This window comes from Cryptomeria japonica, chromosome 2 (assembly GCF_030272615.1).
Source record: "Cryptomeria japonica chromosome 2, Sugi_1.0, whole genome shotgun sequence".
NCBI classification, from domain to species: Eukaryota; Viridiplantae; Streptophyta; class Pinopsida; order Cupressales; family Cupressaceae; genus Cryptomeria; species Cryptomeria japonica.
The window spans coordinates 431,224,655-431,244,654 of record NC_081406.1 but is presented as its reverse complement, the minus strand read 5'-3'; the positions used below and the strand labels follow the sequence as shown (position 1 = coordinate 431,244,654).

General features: G+C 56.3%; 2 non-coding genes across 2 annotated transcripts; both read left to right on the top strand.

Moving 5' to 3' along the window:
• The first annotated feature begins 10,125 nt into the window (after positions 1–10,125).
• LOC131873846 (5S ribosomal RNA) lies at positions 10,126–10,244 on the top strand. Its single transcript, XR_009371736.1, has one exon. It is a non-coding gene; the product is annotated as a 5S ribosomal RNA (ribosomal RNA).
• Positions 10,245–17,662: 7,418 nt separating this feature from the next.
• Positions 17,663–17,781, top strand: LOC131873758 (5S ribosomal RNA). Its single transcript, XR_009371657.1, has one exon. It is a non-coding gene; the product is annotated as a 5S ribosomal RNA (ribosomal RNA).
• The last annotated feature ends 2,219 nt before the right edge of the window (positions 17,782–20,000 follow it).

The following is a 20,000-nucleotide window of genomic DNA, read 5'->3' as shown; positions in this document are numbered from 1 at the left end:
CAGCAGTAATGACAACCGGGCTGTGAGGAGAGGAGGGATGCAACCAAGAAAACAATCAGGGCTCGAGGCAAGGGATGCAACAAGGATAGCAATCATGTTGTGAGGCGAGATTCCAAAGGCTAAATGTGAGAGGCTGCAGGGTCGACTCAGAGAGGTCTATGCATGTGAGAGGCTGCAAGCAAGGTCAACTCAGAGCGGTATATGCATCGGGCGCGCTTGGGGCGACTACCAGTGCCAACCCCTTATCCCGCGACGCGTCCGACAAAGAGAATGTTCCAAGGCGTCCGAGGAGGTTACCATCCGAGGGAAGAGGCTGCAGGGCCACCTTGGAATGGTCCAAGCATCGGACGCGATTGGGGTGACTACCAGTGCCAACCCCTTATCCCGTAATGTGTCCAACATAGAGATAGTTCTGAGGTGGCCGAGGAGCCTCACCGCATAGAAATCGGGGTGTGAGGCGATGGATGCGGCGAGAAGTCCCGAATAGCTAGACGGAAGAGGCTGCAGGGCCGCCTCGGAATGGTCCAAGCATCAGACGCGCTTGGGGCAACTACCAGTGCCAACCCCTTATCCCGCGATGCGTCCGATACACAGATAGTTCCGAGGCGGCCGAGGAGCCTCACCGCATAGCAATCGGGGTGCGAGGCGAGGGATGGGATGAGAAGGCCCCAACGGCTAGACAGAAGAGGCTTCAGGGCCGCCTCGGAATGGTCTGAGCATCGGACATGCTTGGGGCAACTACCAGTGCCAACCCCTTATCCCACGATGCGTCTGATACACAGATAGTTCCGAGGCGGTCGAGGAGCCTCACTGCATATCAATCGGGGTGCGAGGTGAGGGATGGGATGAGAAATCCCCAACGGATAGATGGAAGAGGCTTCAGGGCCGCCTCAGAATGGTCCCAGCATCGGACGCGCTTGGGGCGACTACCAGTGCCAACCCCTTATCCCGTGATGCATCCGATACACAGATGATTCCAAGGCGGCCGAGGAGCCTCACTGCATAGCAATCAGGGTGCGAGGCAAGGGATGGGGTGAGAAGGCCCCAACGGCTAGATGGAAGAGGCTTCAGGGCCGCCTTGGAATGGTCCAAGCATCGGACGCGCTTGGGGCGACTACCAGTGCCAACCCCTTATCCTGTGATGCGTTCGATACAAAGATGGTTCCAAGGCGGTCGAGGAGCCTCACCGCATAGCAATCGGGGGTGCGAGGCGAGGGATGGGGCGAGAAGGACCCAACGGCTAGACGGAAGAGGCTTCAGGGCCGCCTCAGAATGGTCCAAGCATCGGACGCGCTTGGGGCGACTACCAGTGCCAACCCCTTATCCCGCGATGCGTCCGATACAAAGATGGTTCCAAGGCGGCCGAGGAGCCTCACCGCATAGCAATTGGGGGTGCGAGGTGAGGGATGCGGTTAGAAGGCTCCAACGGCTAGATGAAAGAGGCTTCAGGGCCACCTCAGAATGGTCCAAGCATCAGATGCCCTTGGGGTGACTACCAGTGACAACCCCTTATCCCGTGATGCGTCCAATACGAAGATAGTTCCAAGGCGGTCGAGGAGCCTCACCGCATAGCAATCGAGGGTGCGAGGCGAGGGATGCGGCGAGAAGGTTCCAACGGCTAGACGGAAGAGGCTTCAGGGGCGCCTTGGAATGGTCCAAGCATTAGATGCGCTTGGGGCGACTACCTGTGACAACCCCTTATCCCGCGATGCGTCCGATATGAAGATAGTTCCAAGGCGGCCGAGGAGCCTCACCGCATAGCAATCGGGGTGCGAGGCGGGGGATGCGGCGAGATGGCCCCAATGGCTAGACAGAAGAGGCTGCAGGGTCACCTTGGAATAGTCCAAGCATTAGTCGCGCTTGGGGCGACTACCAGTGACAACCCCTTATCCCGCGATGCATCCGATACGAAGATAGTTCCAAGGCGGCTGAGGAGCCTCACCGCATAGCAATCGGGGTGCGAGGTGAGGGATGCAGTGAGATGGCCCCAATGGCTAGATGGAAGAGGCTGCAGGGCCGCCTCCGAATAGTCCAAGCATCGGACGTGCTTGGGGGCGACTACCAATGACAACCCCTTATCCCGCGATGCGTCTGATACGAAGATAGTTCCGAGGTGGCCGAGGAGCCTCACCGCATAGCCATCGGGGTGCGAGGTGAGGGATGCAGCGAGATGGCCCCAACGGCTAGATGGAAGAGGTTGCAGGGCCACCTCGGAATAGTCCAAGCATCGGACGTGCTTGGGGCGACTACCAGTGACAACCCCTTATCCCGCGATGCGTCCGATACATAGATAGTTCCAAGGTGGCCGAGGAGCCTCACTGCATAGCAATCATGGTGCAAGGTGGGGGATGCAGCTAGATGGCCCCAAAGGCTAGACGGAAGAGGCTGCAAGGCCGCCTCGGAATAGTCCAAGCATCGGATGCGCTTTGGGCGACTACCAGTGCCAACCCCTTATCCCGCGATGCGTCCGATACACAGATAGTTCCAAGGTGGCCGAGGAGCCTCACCGCATAGCAATCAGGGTGCGAGGCAGGGGATGCGGCGAGATGGCCCCAACGGCTAGACGGAAGAGGCTTCAGGGCTGCCTCGGAATGGTCCAAGCATCGGACATGCTTGGGGTGACTACCAGTGCCAACCCCTTATCCCACGATGCGTCCGATACATAGATAGTTCCAAGGTGGCCGAGGACCCTCACTGCATAGCAATCGAGGTGCAAGGAGAGGGATGCGGCGAGAAAGCCCCAACGGCTAGATGGAAGTGGCTTCAGGTCCGCCTCGGAATGGTCCAAGCATCGGACGCGCTAGGGGTGACTACCAATGACAACCCCTTATCCCGCGATGCGTCCGATACACAGATAGTTCCAAGGCAGCCGACGAGCCTCACCGCATAGCAATCGTGGTGCGAGGTGAGGGATGCGGCGAGAAAGACCCAACGGCTAGATGGAAGAGGCTTCAGGGCCGCCTCGGAATGGTCCAAGCATCGGACACGCTTGGGGCGACTACCAGTGACAACCCCTTATCCCGCAATGCGTCCGATACACAGATAGTTCCAAGGCGGCCGAGGAGCCTCACCGCATAGCAATCGGGGTGCGAGGCGAGGGATGCAGTGAGAAGGACCCAACGGCTAGATGGAAGAGGCTTCAGGGCCACCTCGGAATGGTCCATGCATCGGACATGCTTGGGGTGACTACCATTGCCAACCCCTTATCCTGCGATGCGTCTGATACATAGATAGTTCCGAGGCGGCCGAGGAGCCTCACCGCATAGCAATCGGGTTGCGAGGCAGATTATTGGGAAGGGAACCCCACGGGATGCAGCTCAAGCAGTGCCCAAAGGGACTGGAATGCGAAATCACATCGAGAGACCCAAATGCTATACGAGGGCTCAAATCGAATTATCGATTTGGCCACGACATGGACGCATCAGAACGACTACCTTTGCCGAACCACTCTCGCAATTGCATCCATACCGAAACCAATAGGCATTTCCGTTAGAGCCCTCGCATAGCATTCGGGAACCTCGCATGCCCCTCTAAATCGACCAATGCTAGCACTCAATGAAAATCCGAGCGCTACCACCGTTCGAGCGCCAGCATTGGTCGAGTTAGAGGGGCACGGGGGAGAATGCTCCAGTCAACACCTCGCCTATATAAGTTATTTGTCGGATTCTCGCACAACCGTAGTCTGCCTCGTCGAATCAAACAACGGTCCCAGATTCCGACTTCCGTTCCATAGAGAAACAAAAGCTAGATGGAGGCTCGCAAGAAAGAGAGTCGGCGCATAGCAATTGGGTTTCTCGAACGTTTAGGGACCGAGCTCACTTGCGGATAGGGCAAAATTTTCCAAGCAACCCAAAAGCTAGACGGGGGCTCGAATCGAATCGCCTAGGCGGCCACAACAAGGACGTGTTGGATCGACTACCAGTGCCAAACCATTCAGCAAGATGAGTCTATGTCGAGGCCGGATAGATATTCTCAGAGAGCGCCCGCATAGCATTTAGGAGACCTGTCGCGTCCCTCACACTCGACAAATGGTGGTGCACGTTTATAAATCCGAGCGATCCCAACCCTTTCAAGCACCAACATCGGTCAAGATAGAGGGGCATGGAGGGGGCTGCGTGAGACAACACAGTCCCCTATATAAGTTATTTGTCTGATTCTCACACATCCGAAGAATGGTCATCAAATCGGACAACAGTCCAAACTTTCGACTTCCGTCCTAGAAAGCCCAAGAGCTATCTAAAACGTTCATGGCCGGAACTCGATCGCGGCTATACCAGTCCACCAAGCAACCCAAAAGCTAGACTGGAGCTCTAGTCGAATCACCTCTGTGGCCACTGCAAGGACGTGTTGGAGCGACTACCATTGCTGAACCATTCTGCAGGTCAAGTCCATACCGAGGCTGCATAGAGATTCCCGATGAGCTCCTGCATAGCAATCAGGAGACTTGCCGTGTCCATCACAATCGATAAATCCTTGTGCAAGATTTTCGCATCCGAGCGCTCCAACCAATCGAGCACCAGCATCAATCAACATAAACGGGCACGGGGGGAGGATGCTCGAGAACAATACCTCCCCTATATAAGTTATTTGTCCGATTCTCAAACAACCGAAGTCTAGTCATCGAATCGGGTCAAAGACCACAACTTCCGAATTTACCCACAATGCAAGTCATCAAATCGAACATCGGCGCCCGAGTCGGACTCCATGCGTATGTCAGGTCATCGGACCCAAATTCTGCCTTCCTGCGCATGGCGGGTCATCAACATCAACTCGGTCATCGGACCAAAACTCCGCCTTTCTGCGCATGGCACGCCTTCAACACGGTCATCCGACCCAAATTCCGTGTTCCTGCGCATGGCGGGCCATCAACATCAACTCGGTCATTGGACCCAAATTCCGCCTTTATTCCGCCTTTCTGCGCATGGCACGCCATCAACTCAGTCATCGGACCCAAATTCTGCCTTCCTACACATGGCGGGCCATCAACATCAAGTCGGTCATCGGACCGAAATTCTGCCTTTCTGCGCATGGCACGCTATCAACTCGGTCATCGGACCCAAATTCCGCCTTCCTGTGAATGGCAGGTCATCGGACACAAATTCCGACCTCGCAAGTATGCCTACGTATCGAATCGGTCATCGGACCCAACTTCCAACTTCATCCATACCGTAGGGTCTTTGAGGTTGGCGCGGTGCGCTCAACCCGGGGAGTCGACCCATCGAAGCATACACCTCCCCTATATAAGCTATTTGTCTGATTCCCACAACTGTGTAGTTTGCACCTCCGACCAGGACATCGACCCCAACTTCCGAACTTGACTGCAACGATGGCACCAACGCCTTGGTGCGCACCTTGCGACGCATAGTGCCAACATTCGCCTTCCTGCACATGGCAGGTCATCGGACCCAAATTCCGACCTCATGTGCATACCTACTAATCGAATCGGTCATCAGACCCAACTTCCGACTTTATCCATACAGTAGGGTCTTTGAGGTTGGCGCGGTGCGCTCAACCCAGGGAGTCGACCCATCGAAGCATACACCTCCCCTATATAAGCTATTTGTCCGATTCCCACACCTGTGTAGTTTGCACCTCCGATCAGGACATCGACCCCAATTTCCGAACTCGCCTGCAACGACCGAACCAACGCCTTGGTGCGCACCTTGCAACGCACAGTGCCAACATTCACCTTCCTGCACATGGCAGGTCATCGGACCCAAATTCCGACCTCGCGAGTATGCCTACATATCGAATCGGTCATCGGATCCAACTTCCGACTTCATCCATACCATAGGGTCTTTGAGGTTGGCGCGGTGCGCTCAACCCGGGGAGTCGACCCAACGAAGTATACACCTCCCCTATATAAGCTATTTGTCCGATTCCCACACCTGTGTAGTTTGCACCTCCAATCAGGACATCGACCCCAACTTCCGAACTCGACTAAAAAGACCACACCAGCGCCTTGGTGCGCACCTTGCAACGCACAGTGCCAACATTCGCCTTCCTGCACATCGCAGGTCAACAGACCCAAATTCCGACCTCATGAGCATACCTACTAATCAATCAGTCATTGGACCCAACTTCCGACTTCATCCATACCGTAGGGTCTTTGAGGTTGGCGCGGTGTGCTCAACCTGGGGAGTCGACCCATCGAAGCATACACCTCCCCTATATAAGCTATTTGTCCGATTCCCACACCTGTGTAGTTTGCACCTCCAATCAGGACATCGACCCCAACTTCCGAACTCGCCTGCAACGACCGAATCAGCGCCTTGGTGCGCACCAAAGTGTGCACCAAAGGTGCGCACCAAAGTGTGCACCAAAGGTGCGCACTTTTGTAGGGCACTTTTGTGCGCTCCAAAGGTGCGCACTTTTGGAGGGCACTTTTGTGCTCTCCAAAGGTGCGCACTTTTGGAGCGCACTTTTGTGCGCTCCAATGGTGCACACTTTTGGAGGGCACTTTTCGTGCGCTCCAAAGGTGCACACAATTGCACACCTAGGTGAGCACCTTAGACCACACCTTGTAGGACACCAAACTCTGACCTTCGACTTAATCCACAATGCAGGGTCTTTGAGGTTGGCGCAATGCGCACAACCAGGGGAGTCGACCCATCAAACCCAACACCTCCCCTATATAAGCTATTTGTCTGATTCTCATACATGCATAGCCTGCAGGAGCAATTAGGACATCGACCCCAACTTTCGGCTTCTAAACGAAAACAAGGTCTTTGAGGTTGGCGTAATGCGAACAACTAGGGGAGTCAACCCATCAAACCCAACACCTCCCCTATATAAGCTATTTGTCTGATTCTCATACATGTGTAGTCTACAGGAGCAATTAGTACATCGACCCCAACTTTTGACTTCTTAACGAAAACAAGGTCTTTGAGGTTGACGTAATGCGCACAACCAGGGGAGTTGACCCATCAAACCCAACACCTCCCCTATATAAGCTATTTGTGTGATTCTCATACATGCGTAGCCTGCAGGAGCCATTAGGACATTGACCCCAACTTTTGACTTCTTAACGAAAACAAGGTCTTTGAGGTTGGCGTAATGCGCACAACCAAGGGAGTTGACCCATCAAACCCAACACCTCCCCTATATAAGCTATTTGTCTGATTCTCATACATGTGTAGCCTGCAACAATGATTAGGACATCGACCCCAACTTCTGAATTCGTCTGCGTTGACCACACCAAAGGTGCACACCTTGGTGCTCACCAAAATCCGACTTCCGACTTCTTCCGCAATGCAGGGTCTTTGAGGTTGGCGTAGTGCGCACAACCAGGGGAGTCAACCCACCGAACCCACCGAACGCAACACCTCCCCTATATAAGCTATTTGTCTGATTCTCATACATGCGTAGTCTGCAGCAATGATTAGGACATCCACCCCAACTTTCGACTTCTTAAACAAGACAGGGTCTTTGAAGTTGGTGCAGTGCACACAACCAGGGGAGTCGACCCATCAAACGCAACACCTCCCCTATATAAAGCTATTTGTTTGATTCTCATACGTGTAGTCTGCAGCAGCGATTAGGACATCGACCCCAACTTTCGAATTCATTTGCATTGACCGCACCAAAGGTTCACGCCTTGGTGTGCACCCTGGAGTGCACTTTGGTGTGCATCTTGGAGCGCACCAAAGGTGTACACTTTGGAGTGCACCACATAGGGTCTTTGAGAGGTTGGCGTAGTGCGCACACCAAGGTGGGTGTTGAGGTGCGTGCCGAGGTGGGTGGGTGCTAGGGTGCGCTCCATGGTGGGTGCGTGCTAGGGTGGATTCCAAAGAGGGTCATAGGGTGGGTGCCAAGGTGGGTTGGTGATATAGTGGGTTCAAAGGTGGGTACTAGGGTGGGTTCCAAGGTGGGTCATAGGTTGGGTGCCAGGATGCGTGGGTGTTAGGTTGGGTGCCAAGGTGGGCTCCTGGGTGGGTGGGTGCTACGGTGGGTGCTAGGGTGGGTTTCAAGGTGGACGCGAGGGCGGGTGCCAAGGTGGGTAACAAGTTGGGTGTTAGGATGGGTGAGTGCTAGAGTGGGTGCCAAGGTGGGTGGGTGCTAAGGTGGATGCCAAGGTGGTTCATAGGGTGGGTGGGTTCTAGGGTGAGTTCCAAGGTGGGTCACAGGTTTAGTGCTAGGGTGGGTGTCAAGGCGGGTGTCGAGGTGCCTGGGTGCTAGGGTGTGGATGCCAATGTGGGTCATAGGGTGGGTACTAGGGTGGGCTGCAATGTGGGTGCCAAGGTGGGTAACATGCTCGGTGGGTTCTAAATTGGGTGCCGAGGTGGGTAACATGCTCGGTGGGTTCTAAATTGGGTGCTCGATGCTAGGGTGAGTGGCAAGGTGGGTGCACAAGTGTCAAGGTGGGTGCCGAGGTGGGTGCCAAGTTGGGTTCCAAGGTGGGTGCCAAGTGGGCGACTGCTATGGTGGATGCCAAGGTGGGTCACGGGGTGGGTGCCAAGTTGCTAGGTTGGATTCCAAGGTGGGTGCCAAGGTGGGTGCTAGGGTGCGTGGGTCACAGGGTGTGTCACAACGTGGGTGCCAGGATGGGTGCGCACCCACACTAGCCAAGACAGGTGCAAGGGTGGGTTCCAAGGCCGGTCACAGGCTGGGTGCTAGGATGGGTGGGTGCCAAGGTGGGCACTAGGGTGGGTGTGCACCCACCCTGGCCAAGGTGGGTCACGGGGTGGGTCGTAGGGTGGGTCATGGGGTGGGTACTAAGGTGCGTGCCAAGGTGGGTCATAGGGTGGGTGCCAAGGTGGGCACCAGGGTGGGTGTGCACCAACCCTAGCCAGGGTAGGTCACGGGGTGGTTGTCGAGGTGGGCGTCAAGGAGCCAAGGTGGGTGGCAAGTAGCCAATTTGCGTGCCAAGGTGGGTGTCAGGGTGGGTGCCAAGGATCCAAGGTGGGTGCCAAGGAACCAAGGTGGGTGTCTGGGTGGGTGCCGAGGTGGGAGCCAGGGTGGGTCCCAAGGTGAGTGCAAAGGTGGGTGCTAGGGTCAAGGTGAGTGCCAATGTGGGTTCCAAGGTGCCAGGGTCAGGGTCAGTGCCAATGTGGGTTCAAAGGTGCTAAGTTGGGTGCGAGGGTGGGTGCCAAGGTGGGTGGGTGCCAAGGTGTGCTAGGTGGAAGCCCAGGTGGGTCGGCATCCCATGGGTGTCGAGTTAAGTGCCTGATGGGTGCTTCTTGTCAAGTTTTAGTCATCGGGACTCATTTCGAGCCTTAGAGGTCGTTTCTTGTCCGGTTGCCCTGTCTTCGACCTGGGAACCCAATTTTGGTCCTCGGGTCCCATTTTTTTTTGTCTCGCATCCCATTTTTGGCCTGTGGCCTTTTCGGGGTCGATTCTCATTTTGGGCATCAGAGCATGTTTCTTCTCCTAAAACCCAATATTTGTTTATTAAGTCTCAGAACACATTTTTGTTCTCGTGGACCCATCATGGGTCTTGGAATGCATTTGTGGTCCTTGGGTCCCATTTTGCATCCTGAAACTTGTTTTTGGTGCTTGATCCCTATTTTCGGTGCCCACCTTGCACCAAGTGCGCACCCGGGGCAAACCGAGCGCCTTGGTGCACCGGGGCAAGATCGAGTGTGCACCCGAGGCGCCCCGAACATGCACCAAGGTGCACTCGGCCCACATGTGAGTGCAGGTTGTTGCGCCCGAGGTGGTGTGTGGGCACCGCGTTGCAGACGGGACACTGCATGATCCCTATTTTGGGTGCCCACCTTGCACCAAGTGCGCACCCGGGGCAAACCGAGCGCCTTGGTGCACCGGGCCAAGATCGAGCGTGAACCCGAGGCGCCCCAAACATGCACCATGGTGCACTCGGCCCACATGTGAGCGCAGTTCGTTGCGCCCCAGGTGGTGTGTGGGCATCGCGTTGCAGACGGGACACTGCACGCACTTGGGCGGGTTGGGTGCGCACACGACGCCCTGTCCAGGTGCACGCACGTAGGCCGGGCCGGGTGCACACCCGACGCCCTAGCAAGGTGCGTGCACCCGGGCAGGGCTCACACTTCGCGAATGGGGCGCACTTGGCGAGGGAGGCTGTGCACCTCGATGGGGGTGGGTGGCCGGGGTGGATTCGCACGTGGGTCACGATTTGCTAAGTATACACTGCGACAAGCTCATAATGGGTGCGATCATACCAGCATTAGTGCACCGGATCCCATCAGAACTCCGCAGTTAAGCGCGCTTGGGCCGGAGTAGTACTGGGATGGGTGACCTCCCGGGAAGTCTCGGTGTTGCACCCTTTTTTAGTTTTTCGCCAGGCGTCGCAATGCTATTTGAATTAACCTTTTGCCCGTTTGCGTTCTCGTCGGGGCCGGGCCGGGCCGGGGTGCGGTGCCAGCACTACCGCGCGCGCGGGGGCGACACCGAGCGCGCACCCGAGGCGCCCCGAGCACACAGGCCACCGTGCAACCCGGGCGTTGTGCGCGGACCCCAGTGCGGCCGAGGTGTTGCACGCGCACCTATGTGAAATCTGTGTGCACCTTAGCCAGTGCGCGCTCAGTCGAGTCGCGCACGTTGGCCAAGGTGCAAGGTGATGTTTCTTACTCTAAGGTTCCGCACCAGACGCCCAGGACAGGTGAGCAAAGCTGGGCAGGGCCGGGTGTGCGCCCGGGGCAGGTGCACGCAGCTGGAGAGAGCTTTGGAGCGCACCAGAGGTGCACACCTTGGAGCACACTTTGGAGCGCACCAATGATGTGCTCCATTCAAAAGTTTCCTGAAAAGGCAAAAAAAGTTGAGATTATAGAATTTCCCACTTGAGAGATTGTCAAAAAAATATTGAAAAATGAAGGAAACGCGGGTGCCAAGGTGTGCGCCCCCGGGTGTGCAGCCCAGCCAAGGTGTGCGCACCAAGGCGCCCACCCTGGTGAAGGTGCACGCAAGGTGCGCACCCGAGGCAAACCGGAAAATTAACCCAACTTTCGACTTCACGCGCACCTGCGCACCTTGGAGCGCACTTCGGAGCGCTCCTTGGTGCGCACCAATCTTGGGCACCTCGGAGTGCACCATGGCGCCCACCAAGTTGCGCACCCGGGGCAAACCGAGCTCCGGCACGCGACCGAGTAAGGCCACTCAGAGACATCCATTTCCCAGGTATATGCCCCCTACGCACTTTTGGTGGCGCAACTCGCACGAACAGTCCCACCTCGACCTCGTAAACAAGCTTTTTTGCCTCCAAGAGTTCGTCGAAGACGAAGAAGAAACCTTCAGTGCAACCGTAGCACTCTTTGGTGCAACCGCCCAAACAACGCCCCCTCTACCCTCTGTCGAAACACTCAGCATTGCTGCTCCCTAAGGTGAGCTTCTCCTCATAGGCAATTCTGCTCTTATCCAGTCACGTTTGTGTGCCCGAATTTCGAAAGGCAACCTCCATGGGACATGGAAAAGACTCGAGAAGAGAGCTCGCTCATGGGAGAGAGAAGCCAAGGAGACCACGAGAGTGCTGAGAGTGGGATAGCGCTGAATAGGCGGGAGAAGCCTGCGCGTATAAATGAAGATATATATCCAATTGCAACGAAGGAACGTGCCAAAGATCGAGAACAATGGCAGAAATGCTAGTAACGTGCACTTCGGGACCAACGCATCACTGGAAGACAACCGCCAAACATCGAAAGAGTCGCAATGCTCTGCAACCTACGTGCAAAGCGGTCGCACACCGGGTAAGGGAGTGAGAGCCCCAAACATAGCTGGGCGAGGCGCTCACTCCGCTCTTTAATATCTCGTTAATACCGCCAAGGAAATGGCACAAGCACACACACAGCGCCTAAAAAGACCGCACCAGTGCCTTGGTGTGCACCTTGCAACGCACAGTGCCAACATTCGCCTTCCTGCACATGGCAGGTCATCGAACCCAAATTCCGACCTCATGAGCATACCTACTAATCGAATCGGTCATCGGACCCAACTTCCGACTTCATCCATACCGTAGGGTCTTTGAGGTTGGCGCGGTGCGCTCAACCTGGGGAGTCAACCCATCGAAGCATACACCTCCCCTATATAAGCTATTTGTCCGATTCCCACACCTGTGTAGTTTGCACCTCTACTCAGGACATCGACCCCAAATTCCGAACTCGCCTGCAAAGACCGAACCAGCGCCTTGGTGCGCACCAAAAGTGCGCACTTTTGTGCGCTCCAAAGGTGCGCACTTTTGCAGGGCACTTTTGTGCGCTCCAAAGGTGCGCACTTTTGGAGGGCACTTTTGTGCTCTCCAAAGGTGTGCACTTTTGGAGGGCACTTTTCGTGTGCTCCAAAGGTGCACACCTAGGTGAGCACCTTCGACCACACCTTGTAGCACACCAAACTCTGACTTTCGACTTCATCCGCAATGCAGGGTCTTTGAGGTTGGCGCAATGCGCACAACCAGAGGAGTCGACCCATCAAACCCAACACCTCCCCTATATAAGCTGTCACGGGGCTAGACCGGCCTGCTGCCCAAACAAGCTTTTTCCTTCCAAAGGAGGTCAAACCTCATGCGGCACTGGCAAACCTTACTCACGACTTCCATTGCGGACAAGTCCTTTCTTGTTTCCAGACTACGCCATACCCTTTTCAAGTGTCCACCACCTGACCACATTAACACACACCCATGCGGAATAGAAGTGCATGCCAACCCTCTCACGGGTTTCCTTCATCCTGATGCTTCTAGCACTCCCTTCAAGTCCCCGACTCTACTCTAGCACTGTCTTGTCGCACCATCCTTGCACCCCTGGTACAAGCTTACAGGTCTCCTCGATGTCTTCGTCTTCTTGAGTCCCCCATAAGACCCTGACTACTAACACTGACCCATCCGGAACTCCTTAAGTCCTCCGGCTCCAACTTTGCACACTCCCTGAGCATGCCCAGTACTCCCACAGCACTGGCACCCCATGTTGGCCTCCCTCGGCTCCTCTGAACCCTCAAGCACCAAACATATCTCATGGGACGACTAGACTCCCTGAGCTAGCTTCCTGTTTGTCCATCTCCACACAATGAACACAACACTAGGGCAATAGGTAGCTTTATTGTTATGAAGAGACGGCCCCTGGCTCGATCTACAAACAATTCCAACTCTGTCGTTGGTCACTACCCTGAATACTTCCCAAGCATCCAATTACAAGTTCCTGCCCCTAGATCAACGTCCACTCTTGAAACACCAGCACAGATACCACTGCACCTCGCCCCTGGCGATAGCTTCTCATATAGACTCCTGATCCACGAAGACCCTGTCTCCTTCGGAACTCAACCTGGCGCACCACTGACTCCCTCCCGAGCCTGCGACGGCTTACCCAGTACACAACTCAGAACTCCTTCCTGAACAAGGACTCTAAGTCACATTGTTTTGGGCCCCTGGCCTATGCCTACATGGCTTCACTGGTGAACCCGGTTCCCTGTACATCCTATGCACAATAACCAGCTCCATGCAAACACTCAGTCTAAGCCTCTCAGACTGACAAAACACCTTGCACTCCTACTTGGGCACCAAGCTCTTCACTCCATGATCCAATCCAATATCCTTGGTCGCTGAACTCTCCTTCAACTCGGCTGTGCTCCCAGAACAACTCGCCTATGGACCATGTCCACTTTTCGGTCATGCAACTCATCCATCTTTGTCACCCTCTTGGACTCGCCTCATGGCTCGGCTCCACATGAGCACACTTTCAGAACCCAGTCCCTACTGCCACATTTGACCCCCACTCTAGGGCCTCGAGATCCCGGATCTCAATGCAAATCCCACTTCAGGTAACTTAGGTGCGTGCCCGGCACATCACCCCACTTGTTCCACAAGACACATGGACTTCCAGCTCTGCAACTCAACCCACATAGCTTGCCCAACTCTCAAGCTCCAACATTTCGATATAGATAGCCCATTGCACGGCCATCCCCCTTACAAGATCTTGGGTACTCCATTTCCCCAACCGGGACAATCCATTGCACGATCATCCTTCTCGCAAGAGCCTAGGTACTCCACTTCCCTAGTCCTCGGGTCATAGACAACTCCCCGGGAGTCATCCCCAACATTGGCTCAGTTACTCCGCTTCACTGAGATAGGGACCATGAGAATGCATCCACCAGTAAACCTCACCATCCAATGATAAGGCGGGGTTACTCTACTTCACCCCTAATGTCCATGTAGGACCTCTATCTCCCTGAGACTAGAGGGCAGGGTTACTCTTCTTCACCCCTAGGAGGAGGTGTCTACCGCAGACCACCTTGGTGCACTCCTGGCACTCGGCTATTCTTTCAACCGACCCCCATATATAAGTTTTTCGTCCAATTCTCACACAACTGTAGCTTGGCATTAACCTTCTGTCAATCACCACAACTTCCACCTGTTGAGAATAACAAGGGACTTACAACCCCAGAAGCCTACTGATCTCCCTGAGACAGCAGCCCCTTACATAAGCTATTTGTCTGATTCTCATACATGCGTAGCCTTGAGGAGCAATTAGGACATCGACCCCAACTTTCGGCTTCTAAACGAAAACAAGGTCTTTGAGGTTGGTGTAATGCGAACAACTAGGGGAGTCAACCCATCAAACCCAACACCTCCCTTATATAAGCTATTTGTCTGATTCTCATACATGTGTAGTCTACAGGAGCAATTAGGACATCGACCCCAACTTTTGACTTCTTAACGAAAACAAGGTCTTTGAGGTTGACGTAATGCGCACAACTAGGGGAGTCGACCCATCAAACCCAACACCTCCCCTATATAAGCTATTTGTCCGATTCTCATACATGTGTAGCCTGCAGGAGCCATTAGGACATTGACCCCAACTTTTGACTTCTTAACGAAAACAAGGTCTTTGAGGTTGGCGTAATGCGCACAACCAAGGGAGTTGACCCATCAAACCCAACACCTCCCCTATATAAGCTATTTGTCTGATTCTCATACATGTGTAGCCTGCAACAACGATTAGGACATCGACCCCAACTTCTGAATTTGTCTGCGTTGACCGCACCAAAGGTGCACACCTTGGTGCTCACCAAAATCCGACTTCCGACTTCTTCTGCAATGCGGGGTCTTTGAGGTTGGCGCAGTGCGCACAACCAGGGGAGTCAACCCACCGAACGCAACACCTCCCCAATATAAGCTATTTGTCTAATTCTCATACATGCGTAGTCTGCAGCAATGATTAGGACATCCACCCCAACTTTCGACTTCTTAAACAAGACAGGGTCTTTGAAGTTGGTGCAGTGCACACAACCAGGGGAGTCGACCCATCAAACACAACACCTCCCCTATATAAAGCTATTTGTCCGATTCTCATACGTGTAGTCTGCAACAGCGATTAGGACATCGACCCCAACTTCCGAATTTGTTTGCATTGACCGCACAAAAGGTGCGCGCCTTGGTGTGCACCTTGGAGTGCACTTTGGTGCTCACCTCGGTGCACACTTTGGTGTGCACCTCGGTGTGCACCAAAGGTGCGCACCTTGGAGCGCACCAAAGGTGTACACTTTGGAGCGCACCACATAGGGTCTTTGAGAGGTTGGCGCAGTGCGCACACCAAGGTGGGTGTTGAGGTGTGTGCCGAGGTGGGTGGGTGCTAGGGTGCGCTCCATGGTGGGTGCCAGGGTGGGTGCATGCTAGGGTGGATTCCAAAGAGTGTCATAGGGTGGGTGCGAAGGTGGGTTGGTGATATAGTGGGTTCAGAGGTGGGTACTAGGGTGGGTTCCAAGGTGGGTCACAAGTTGGGTGCCAGGATGCGTGGGTGTTGGGTTGGGTGCCAAGGTGGGCTCCTGCGTGGGTGGGTGCTAGGGTGGGTGCTAGTGTGGGTTTCAAGGTGGACGCGAGGGCGGGTGCCAAGGTGGGTAACAAGTTGGGTGTTAGGATGGGTGAGTGCTAGAGTGGGTGCCAAGGTGGGTGGGTGCTAAGGTGGATGCCAAGGTGGTTCACAGGGTGGGTGGGTTCTAGGGTGAGTTCCAAGGTGGGTCACAGGTTCAGTGCTAGGGTGGGTGTCAAGGCGGGTGTCGAGGTGCCTGGGTGCTAGGGTGTGGATGCCAATGTGGGTCATAGGGTGGGTGCTAGGGTGGGATGCAATGTGGGTGCCAAGGTGGGTAACATGCTCGGTGGGTTCTAAATTGGGTGCCAAGGTGGGTGTGCACCCACCTTGCCCGAGGTGGGTGCCAAGGTGCCAGTGTGGGTGGGTGCTAAGGTGGATGCCAAGGTGGGTGAGAAGGTGGGTGATAGGTTAAGTGGTAGGATGGGTGGGTGCCAAGATGGGTCACAGGGTGGGTGCAAGGGAGGGTAGGTGCTAGGGTGGGTGTCAGGGTGGGTGGGTGCTAGGTTGGGTTCCAAGGTGGGTGCGAGGGTGAGTGTCGAGGTGGGTCACAGGTTAGGTGCTACGATGGGTGAGTGCTAGGGTGCAAAGGTGCCAGGGTGGGTGCTAGGATGGGTCGATGCTAGGGTGAGTGGCAAGGTGGGTGCCGAGGTGGGTGCCAAGTTGGGTTCCAAGGTGGGTGCCAAGTGGGCTACTGCTATGGTGGATGCCAAGGTGGGTCACGGGGTGGGTGCCAAGTTGCTAAGTTAGGTTCCAAGGTGGGTGCCAACGTGGGTGCTAGGGTGCGTGGGTCACAGGGTGTGTCACAATGTGGGTGCCAGGATGGGTGCGCACCCACACTGGCCAAGACGGGTGCGAGGTTGGGTTCCAAGGCCGGTCACAGGCTGGGTGCTAGGATGGGTGGGTGCCATGGTGGGCACCAGGGTGGGTGTGCACCCACCCTGGCCAAGGTGGGTCACGGGGTGGGTGGCAAGTAGCCAAGTTGCGTGCCAAGGTGGGTGTCGGGGTGGGTGCCAAGGATCCAAGGTGGGTGTCTGGGTGGGTGTCGAGGTGGGAGCCAGGGTGGGTCCCAAGGTGAGTGCAAAGGTGGGTGCCAGGGTCAAGGTGAGTGCCAATGTGGGTTCCAAGGTGCCAGGGTCAGGGTGAGTGCCAATGTGGGTTCAAAGGTGCTAAGTTGGGTGTGAGGTTGGGTGCCAGGGTGGGTGGGTGCCAAGGTGTGCTAGGTGGAAGCCCGGGTGGGTCGGCATCCCATGGGTGTCGAGTTGGGTGAGTGGGTGGGTGTCGAGGTCGTTTCTTGTCCGGTTGCCCTGTCTTCGACCTGGGAACCTAATTTTGGTCCTCGGGTCCCATTTTTTTTGGTCTCGCATCCCACTTTTGGCCTGTGGCCTTTTCGGGGTCGATTCTCATTTTGGGCATCAGAGCATGTTTCTTCTCCTAAAACCCAATATTTGTTTATTAAGTCTCGGAACACATTTTTGTTCTCGTGGACCCATCATGGGTCTTGGAACGCATTTGTGGTCCTTAGGTCCCATTTTGCATCCCGAAACTTGTTTTTGGTGCTTGATCCCTATTTTGGGTGCCCACCTTGCACCAAGTGCGCACCCGGGGCAAACCGAGCGCCTTGGTGCACTGGGGCAAGATCGAGCGTGCACCCGAGGCGCCCCAAACATGCACCAAGGTGCACTCGGCCCACATGTGAGCGCAGGTCGTTGCGCCCGAGGTGGTGTGTGGGCACCGCGTTGTAGACGGGACATTGCGCGCACTCGGGCAGGGCTCACACTTGGCGAACGGGGCGCACTTGGCGAGGGAGGGTGTGCACCTCGACGGGGGTGGGTGGCCGGGGTGGATTTGCACGTGGGTCGCGGTTTGCTAAGTACACACTGCGACAAGCTCATAACGGGTGCGATCATACAAGCGTTAGTGCACCGGATCCCATCAGAACTCCGCAGTTAAGCGCGCTTGGGCCGAAGTAGTACTGGGATGGGTGACCTCCCGGGAAGTCCCGGTGTTGCACCCTTTTTTAGTTTTTCGCCGGGCGTCGCAATGCTATTTGAATTAACCTTTTGCCCGTTTGCGTTCTCGTCGGGGCCGGGTCGGGCCGGGGTGCATTGCCCGCACTACCGCGCGCGCGGGGGGCGACACCGAGCGCGCACCCGAGGCACCCCGAGCACACAGGCCACGGTGCAACCCGGGCGTTGTGCGCGCACCCCGGTGCGCCTGAGGTGCTACGCGCGCACCCAGGTGAAATCGGTGTGCACCTCGACCAGTGCGCGCACGTTGGCCAAGGTGCATGGTGATGTTTCTTAATCTAAGGTTCCGCACCAGACGCCCGGGACAGGTGAGCGAAGCTGGACGGGGCCGGGTGCGCGCCCGGGGCAGGTGCACGCAGCTGGAGAGAGCTTTGGAGCGCACCAGAGGTGCGCACCTTGGAGCACACTTCGGAGCGCACCAATGATGCGCTCCATTCAAAAGTTTCCTGAAAAGGCAAAAAAAGTTGAGATTATAGAATTTCCCACTTGAGAGATTGTAAAAAAAAAATTTTAAAATGAAGGAAACGCGGGTGCCAAGGTGTGCGCGCCCGGGTGCGCAGCCCAGCCAAGGTGTGTGCACCAAGGCGCCCACCCTGGCGAAGGTGCACGCAAGGTGCGCACCCGAGGCAAACTGGACAATTAACCCAACTTTCGACTTCGCGCGCAACTACGCACCTTGGAGCGCACTTCGGAGCGCTCCTTGGTCCACACCAATCTTGGGCACCTCGGAGTGCACCATGGCGCCCACCAAGGTGCGCACCCGGGGCAAACCGAGCTTCGACTTCATGCGCAGCTTGGAGCGCACGAAAGGTGCGCACCATGGCGCCCACCAAGGTGCGCAGCCCAGCCAAGGTGTGCGCATAAAGGTGCGCACCCTGGCGAAGGTGCGCACCCAGGGCAAACTGAGCTCCGACTTCGTGCACACCTCGGAGCGCACAAAAGGTGCGCAACCCAGCCAAGGTGTGCGCACCCCGGGCAAACCGAGCTCCGAATCGTGCGCACCAAAGGTGCACGCCATCGTGTGCACCTTGGAGCACACTTCGGAGCCCTCCTTGGTGCGCACCGATGTTGCGCACCTCGGAGCGCACTCGGGGAAAACAATGCAATTAACCTGACTTTCGACTTCGTGCGCACCTCGGAGCACACCGAGGTGCGCACCTTTGATGCGCTGCCTTCACCAATTTCCAGAAAAGGCAAAAAAACATTGAGAAGGTGTGCGCACCGAGGTGCCCACCCTGGCGAAGGGGCACGCGAGGTGCGCACCCGGGGCAAACCGGGCTCTGACTTCGTGCATGCCATGCTGCGCACCTTGGAGCACACTTCGGAGCGCTCAATGGTGCCCAACCCAGCCAAGGTGCCCACCGCGGTGAAGGTGCACGCGAGCTGCGCACCCGGGGCAAACCGGGCTCCGACTTCATGCACGCCGCACCTTGGAGCACACTTCGGAGCGCTCCTTGGTGCGCACCATGGTGCCCACCAGGGCGCGCAACCCAGCCGAGGTGCCCACCCCGGCGAAGGTGCACGCGAGGTACGCACCTGGGGCAAACCGGGCTCCGACTTCGTGCACGCCATGGTGCACACCATGGTGCCCACCGCGGCGAAGGTGCACGCGAGGTGGGCACACGGGGCAAACCGGGCTCCGACTTCGTGCACGCCGCACCTTGGAGCACACTTCGGAGCGCTCCTTGGTTTGCACCATGGTGCCCACCAGGGCGCACCCTGGGCAAACCGGGCTCCGACTTCGTGCACGCCGCACGTTGGAGCACACTTCGGAGCGCTCCTTGGTGCGCGCCATGGTGCCCACCAGGGCGCGCAACCCAGCCGAGGTGCCTACCTCGGCGAAGGTGCACGCGAGGTGCGCACCCGGGGCAAACCGGGCTCCGACTTCGTGCACGCCGCACCTTGGAGCACACATCGGGGCGCTCCCGGGTTCGCACCAACATTGCGCACCGTGGTGGGCACCTCGGAGCACACCAAGGTGGGCAGCGCGGTGCGCACGTTTGATGCGATGCCTTCACTAATTTCCATAAAAGGCAAAAAAAAATGAGATTTTAAAATTTCCATTTTGAAAGATAGTGAAAAAAAGGGAATGCTGGTGCCATCTTGAGCCCGCCCTGGTGCGCAGCCCAGCCAAGGTGTGCGCACCAAGGTGCGCGCCCGGGCAATTAACCCAACTTCCAACTTCGCGCGCGCCAGGGTGGGAGCG